At 34.8% G+C, this 7,297-nt stretch overlaps 1 long non-coding RNA gene across 1 annotated transcript in view; it reads left to right on the forward strand.

Annotated features, from left to right (window-relative positions):
- LOC102156780 overlaps window positions 1-5,960 on the forward strand; it is a 33,696-nt gene extending 27,736 nt beyond the window's left edge. The window contains exon 5 of the long non-coding RNA XR_005374303.1: window positions 5,547-5,960. This is a non-coding gene — a long non-coding RNA (uncharacterized LOC102156780). The remainder of the gene's footprint in view (window positions 1-5,546) is intronic.
- Window positions 5,961-7,297: the final 1,337 nt, after the last annotated feature.

Consider the following 7,297-nt stretch of genomic DNA (forward strand, 5'->3'; position numbering starts at 1 on the left):
TAGTCACATGACCAGATTTAACTGAACAGAAACTGGACATTGAGTTATCTGACTGAGTAGTTACACCTCAGGTACCACTCAATTACCATGAAAGAAACAGCGCAGCTCATCTTGGACAACTATCAGCCTGCACCACATACCAACAACTCCACTCTTTAAGTCAAAGATTCCCATTAGAGAACAAAGTGAGCTCCCCTCCCTCCCCCACCCGGTCCTTGGGCATGTCTTTTGATTTTGCTTTTCCAATTGTTTTGTTAATGAAACTATCAGCACTGTTTTCTGATCTCCCCAAACCTACTTTATCTTCCACCTTCCAACAAATCTCATGGTTAGAATAAAACTGTATTCCAAAAATCTAATTAAAGGTGGCAGGGAATTTTTGCAGTTAGATGCTCTGATTTCAATACTTACCAATATGGCAAATTTTTATCATTGCACAAATATAATAAATTTCTTTTTTTTTAAAGGTCCTGAGAAAGGAGCTTGCCTTTCTTTTTTTTTTTAAAAATTTTTTATTTATTTATGATAGTCACAGAGAGAGAGAGAGAGAGGCAGAGACACAGGCAGAGGGAGAAGCAGGCTCCATGCACCGGGAGCCCGACGTGGGATTCGATCCTGGGTCTCCAGGATCGCGCCCTGGGCCAAAGGCAGGCACTAAACCACTGCGCCACCCAGGGATCCCTAATAAATTTCTTTATTGTCCCCAAATTATCCTCTATCCCCCATTAAAGGGTTATACATTGCATCCCCTTTTCCAGCCATCTATAGAAACTTCTCATGGGATGCTGCATGGATATGGCATAGACACCAGGTTTGCCATGTGATCTTCTCTGGCTAATGAAATGTGAGGAGATTTGACAGAATGATTTAAGAACCATATTGTTTCACAGCGATCTTTCAATCTGGAATCCAGAATGAATATAAGCCATTAGCCACATAAAATACATAACTGAAGACACGCAATATGGAAAAAAAATACATGTGTAAATCTGATGGTGATTTGTTACTTCCATGTAACCTAGCAAGAGCTGACCAACACATTCAGAACAGCTTTCACTCTATAGGGTGGTATCTGGATATTTATTTTCTCCTACATGAGTTTCTCCAAACTTAAGATCTCACTCTTTGCTGAATAGAATGAACATTTCATTGAAATAGTATAATATGATATGCGCTAAAGAGAAAGAATATAGCCAATTACAGGACAACATGAAAGATTTCTCAAAAGAAAAAAAAAAATTCCAACTACTCATTTTTAAAGCATAGAACTCATTCTTCATTATTCCTGTTTATTTTCTAATTCTACTTGCCTTAAACATTGGCAAAAATCTGAACTTACTCTACGCTTGCCATTTACAGCTCCTCGTGCGCTGGTTTAATTGTTTTATTTTTCTAATGACTTAGCATTGAAGCATCATGGTTATCTCGATTCACCGACTTTCTTCAGCTTTCATTATTTCTATGTCACTCTGTGTAATACAGATTTTACCATGTCCTTTTCCTTTGACACATTGAACAACTTAGTTTCACTGTTTCTTTTTATTTTTTATGATTTTACTTATTTATTTATGAGAGAGAGAGAGAGACAGAGAGAGAGAAAGAGAGAGAGAGAGGCAGAGACACAGATAGAGGAGAAGCAGGCTCCATGCAGGGAGCCAGATCCCGGGACTCCAGGATCACACCCTGGGCCGAAGGCAGGTGCCAAACCACTGAGCCACCCAGGAATCCATCCCCAGTTTCCCTGTTTCTTTCTGCCATAATCCAGTTCCTACATCTATAGTCCATCTAGTTAAAAAGAATTTGAGCTCAATGAAAATGGTTATTATCTCAATCCTTGTAGTTTCTTCATCTTGTCTCTCATGAATATCCTAGCACTGGGTCTCCTTCCATTTTCCTTGCAGCAAATTAACAGACACAATAAAAATATTTATATAATGATTCTGCAATGGAAGATGGAGTCTCAGTCAACTTACTGCTATGAGGGGCTACTGCTTTTGAAAGAGGATAGGTATCACCTTCATCTATCTGAAAGCATTTTGAACATACCACAAAACACGTAAAATAATTAGTCACAACAGAATAATATAAGTAATATCTATGAATGAGAAGGCATTATTAAATAAATCAGTAGCAGACTTATTATTAAGATGGGGTATATCACACAAGCTTAGTATCTTATTGGAAGTCTTCTGCATTCAATTAATATAATTTTAAATGATCTTAAATTTTCATTTTACCAAATTCTGAGTGCTTTCTACTTGGCCATACTTTGCTGATATATAGCTCATTTCTTGTATGTACCAAAAAATAATAATACCTATACATTTTAAAAACTGTATTTCTATAATAGTTTGTATAAAACAAAAATCATAAGATTATACATACATATATAATTAGAATTCTGGAATAGTGCAGATGAGAATGTTAAAAGTGGCTATATTTGTGTTGTATAAAGTAGTTACTTTTTATTCTTATTTATATTTTTGTAAACAATTTTTACTAGTATACAAAATGTCTATTTCTGATTTTGTATTAATACAAATTTGGCTTGTCTAAGTTTATTTTTTTATTTATTTATTTTTTGGTTTGTCTAAGTTTATAATGTACTTGAGGAATATTCGCTCACTAATTATTTTATATAAATTTTGTGTTTTAAAACTATCACCCTACTCCATAAATGTTAAAACAGAGTATGGGAAGAAAATTGAACAATTAATCCAGAAATAAGCTTTCTTCCCCCTTAACGTGGCAAAATTGAGTTTTACCGAAATGATTATGCAAAGATAAAGGTTTAGTTCACAACTTCTAAAGCCGGACTTTAGAAAGAAGTCTTAATTGATAAAACTATTTTGCCCAAAATCTCTATGTTCAGTTCCAAACCAACATATTCATCACCAAATAAATTATCTTCTTTACAGAAACATTTTTTTTCTCATTAATGTCCACTGATAATTGTAGGCCTTTGTCCCTCTCTTAGCTGAACCTTTTCATTGATTTTGTCACAGAACTACTCATAAAACTTCATCTTTTAGTTATATACATTTTTCCAACATCCAAGAAACCTAAAATTTTTTACTAATTATAATAATTATGTTAACAACATTGTTTTACCATGGTCTCATCTAAGAAACATCCTGTATTCAAATAAGCTTTAGTTTCCATCTGTTCTTCTATTCTGGACAAGCAAAATATTCCGGAAGGGTCAGTCTCCCTTCTTTGTGTATCATGTTATCTCCTCAAATTGCTAATTTAAAAGAATAAGAACAGTCCATCTGTAGGCATTATTGATACTCATTGGATAATAGTGAGCAAAGTTTTATTTACTCTTTGAAATGATACATACTTCCTTGAGAAACACACGCGCACGCACACACACACACACACACAAAATCAAAAGAACATGTCTTCCCCAGAAAATCTTATCTGATAATAAACTTTCCTAATATTTTCCTGCTAAAGATTAATAAACTTCTCTTGAAACTTATATCTAATTTATGTGACTTTAAGGGTCATGCTTTAATAACAATGATGAAACACGATTATTACTTCCTAATGCTGAAATTACAGTTTTTACATTGTAAATTTTTCCTGCTATGCGCCCTGTGGCACTAACATCTTTATCACTCCATGTGTTTCTAGTTTTAAAACCTTTACCCCTGCTGTTTGAAAAATATTTCTCATTTTCGTCCCCTATGGAGTACAGAAATCCCTAAAGGCAAAGCCATTAGTGATTTCTCTGCCTTTCCCCAAACACGTATTATGATCACCAGTGCTGCTCCCACTGCCTCATTGGCTTTTGGTAAAGTATGCAAATGAGATGTTCAAAATACACACTTTTTGCAACTGTGCAAGTTCATACTGATTTATAAAATGGGCAGGCTATTAAAGTGACTGAAAATGTCAGCAAGATTTATGCATGGGTGACAAATTGTATTGGAAATGTTCATTTTTAACATGCTGCCCTAGGTTTTTTTTTTTTTTCTTTTTCTTTTTTTTTTTAACAACCTAGATATTCCCTGTGATACATTTGTTTTAAGGCCATTTTTTCCTCCCCAAACATACTTTTGACAGTGACTTTTTGACTGGAAAAATAAACAATGCTACTTGACAATCATACAAATTGTATTTTATCACAGAAAGCAGTACTTGGAAGATATAATAAATTTCCTTTTGACACCCATTTTCCCCATGTACCATTAGTCCACTATGGTTAAATAGTTTCCTTTTTTAACAGATAACTTGAGTTGCACGCATAAATATTTCATCACTAAGATATAAAATTATGTAACTATCAAAACAATTACCCAGTCACCTCTGAGGAAAATACTTCGTTTACATTAAAAATGCACAACGTAGGAAACAAAAGATAGGAGTGACAACTGACATCTATCTTCTGGAGTTTATGATTCCATCTTTGGAAAATTCCATGTTAAAAATGGTCTAAGCCATATTCATATGACTTTCCTCTGTTATTTGTGAATCTGCTCCAGAATGCTCCAGCTCTGTGATTCAAACAGGCAGCTGCAGCACTCTTACTCGTCCGACCAAGTGTGGTCTTTGAGCAGAGGTCTTGATATTTTATATCTCTGCATGGCAGCCATTCATTCACTAAAGGAAGCAAAAGAATAGGAAAAATCATACTGGAGCCAATGTACACAATATCATTTAAGAAATTAACTAGACCGTCCTGGCAGACCACAAGATGTATACACACAGCAGAAATGACACAAGTCTAAAATGCAGTGTATCACAATTAGAGAAGAAGGGATTATAGAAATCAAATGCAGTAAATGAAGAACCGCCTATGATTAATTTTACAAAGAACAGATCTTATCAGCAGTATTATGAAGTCTCTCTAGTTGGAAAAGTTTTGTGTTAGAATTCTAATTCTACTTTTTATATTCAGATCAGTTTGCACCAATACTATTATTGCAACTGATTTTCCTAATTAGTTCATTAAGTTGCATAACAATTGGCTTACAACTAACAACTCTTCTTGATGTTAAAATGGTGAAGATAAAATTGATTTAAAGCCCACTTCTGATCATTCATTCTTACACATTCGTATGTCCTGGTGTTTGATGAAGCTCTCCTTATATGACTGCCAGCCTCTCTGCCCTGTTTTCACTTAAGTGCCATGGATATGTTCTTGCTTATTAAAAAGAGTTAGCGTTATGCATTGTACTGAAAAAATCTAAACACTCTTAAAAGGCAAAAGAAGCAACAAAAACACATCTGCTTTTCATCAAGGGGTGCCATCTTATAGCTTATACGAAAATGAAAGTTTGAAGAGAAAGCAATAGGAGTTATGAATAAGCAAAGATTTGTATAGGTGAAAATGCAGCTAGAAAAGACTGGGAGAAATAGTTTTATTTGTTTTCGCTTGTTTGTTTTTTGCTGTTGTTTCTACCTAAAAACTTTAATCAATCACTTTAGTAAAATAAATGCCATGTGTAAGATATTTTTTGTTCACATACTTTCTGTTTAAAAGAAATAAATATTTTCTATTGACGTTGAAATAACCTCATAACAATGTTTTCCTCTAGATTTTTAGCTCTGCTTCCATAACTGGTGGGCTCATCAGTCTCCTCACAACAGTAAGAATTTGCCTTCAAGTTATCATCAAGAAGCAGGCTTTCCTGACTGACAGTCATTCCCGTAGAAACATCTTTACCCCAGAGGATACAAGTGGAAACATCAAAGAAGAAGAACAGAGAGTACATTTAAGAACATCTGGTATAACATCAAGGAAATCTGTCTACAAGACAAGCAAAGTCCATCTCCTTTCCTGGCCTCTGCATTGAGATGCATCAGAGAAGTCATTTACTACAAGTGGTTGAATCAGGAATTTAACTCATAAAGCCTAGGGTTAAGAGTTTAAAAAAAAAACATACTTGCATATATAGGTAATATACACATGTATGTAAGTAGAATGACATAGATATAATGTTTAATAAAATACTGCTTTGAAATCTCATTTGATTTTGTCATCATCCTTAAAGATTAAATAAAATTAAATTAAAACACCATAATACAAGTTGAGTATCAGTGGGGCCTTTTTTTGCATTCAGCGTCCAGTGCCTACCATTACATGATGGAACTTTATTTTGCATGCAGATGGCTAAATACATCATCTATATAGTTGGAAATTGTTACTATTTTCTTCACCATGTTGACTTTACCCACCAGACGGCCCCTGTTGATTTATTTCCCTAGTAATAACTCCTTAGTAGCAGATACAGCTTTATCAGATCAAAACAGACTGGGTTCGTTGTAGTATCTAATTGGGCATCTAATAAATTCTAGATACTTGAGGTAAGCTGGAAAGGCATGCTTCCCACCTGTGAGGGGTAAAGTATAATGACAATGGATAGAGTGAGCAAGCTCTCACTTAAGATGGAGTTCCACTGCTAGTACAGCCATTGTTTATTGGAGGTGGAAAGAATAGAGATGCTTACCAAGAGTTAGAATTTTGGTGTTATCCTTTTCACAGAAAAGGTAGTCTCCTGCATGAATTGATGAATCTCAAATGAGAAAACCTATTTAACTTAAATTATCTCTATGTTTCAACATGTAAAAGCCTTATACAACCTATCCCCAAACAACACCGGCAAAATTTTAATTTCTCCGAAAATAATTCCTAAACAGGCTTTATAACTAAGTCTTCTCCCGCCCCACTTAGATCATTCCCATTTATCTTTTGAAAGCTCAGCCTTGATGTTATTGGACAGTAAAAAGGCTGCAATGGGACCCCTGTCAAAAGACAATTTTCTTCCTTGAATGATAAGCAATGGAACATGTAAGAACAAAAAGCCAACTGATTAATGGCAAGCAATTCATCTACAATTATCTTGCCCATGTTACACAGTCATTGTATAGATTGGACTAGATCATTAAATTATGTGACAGCAATCAGCCATCTAACTTTAAAAGAGGTGGGAAGAGCCAATTTAAAAACTTAATATCTCAGGATGATACAGTAGCCTGAGAAAACCAGCCAATTTAGAGAAAATTACCATATGTACCAACCAGAGTGATAGATGTGAGCCTTAGTTAAGCATTTGTCCCTGTGCTGATGCTGTTTGGGATTCAGTAAAGAACTCTGTGCTCCTTCAGTATGTGTTTAAGAAGGGTGGTGATCCAGGGAAGTAAACACTTGGAATAGTGAAATACAGACTTCAGGAGGAAATACATTTTCCTGGTAACTTCCCACTCTCCGTAACTTCACTCGAAATTTGGAATCACATTCTGAGATGCGAAGATCAAGGTTCTACTGTCATCTTCCATGTTTAGTGCT

The sequence above is a fragment of the Canis lupus genome, chromosome 19 (assembly GCF_011100685.1).
Source record: "Canis lupus familiaris isolate Mischka breed German Shepherd chromosome 19, alternate assembly UU_Cfam_GSD_1.0, whole genome shotgun sequence".
Taxonomy (NCBI): domain Eukaryota; kingdom Metazoa; phylum Chordata; class Mammalia; order Carnivora; family Canidae; genus Canis; species Canis lupus.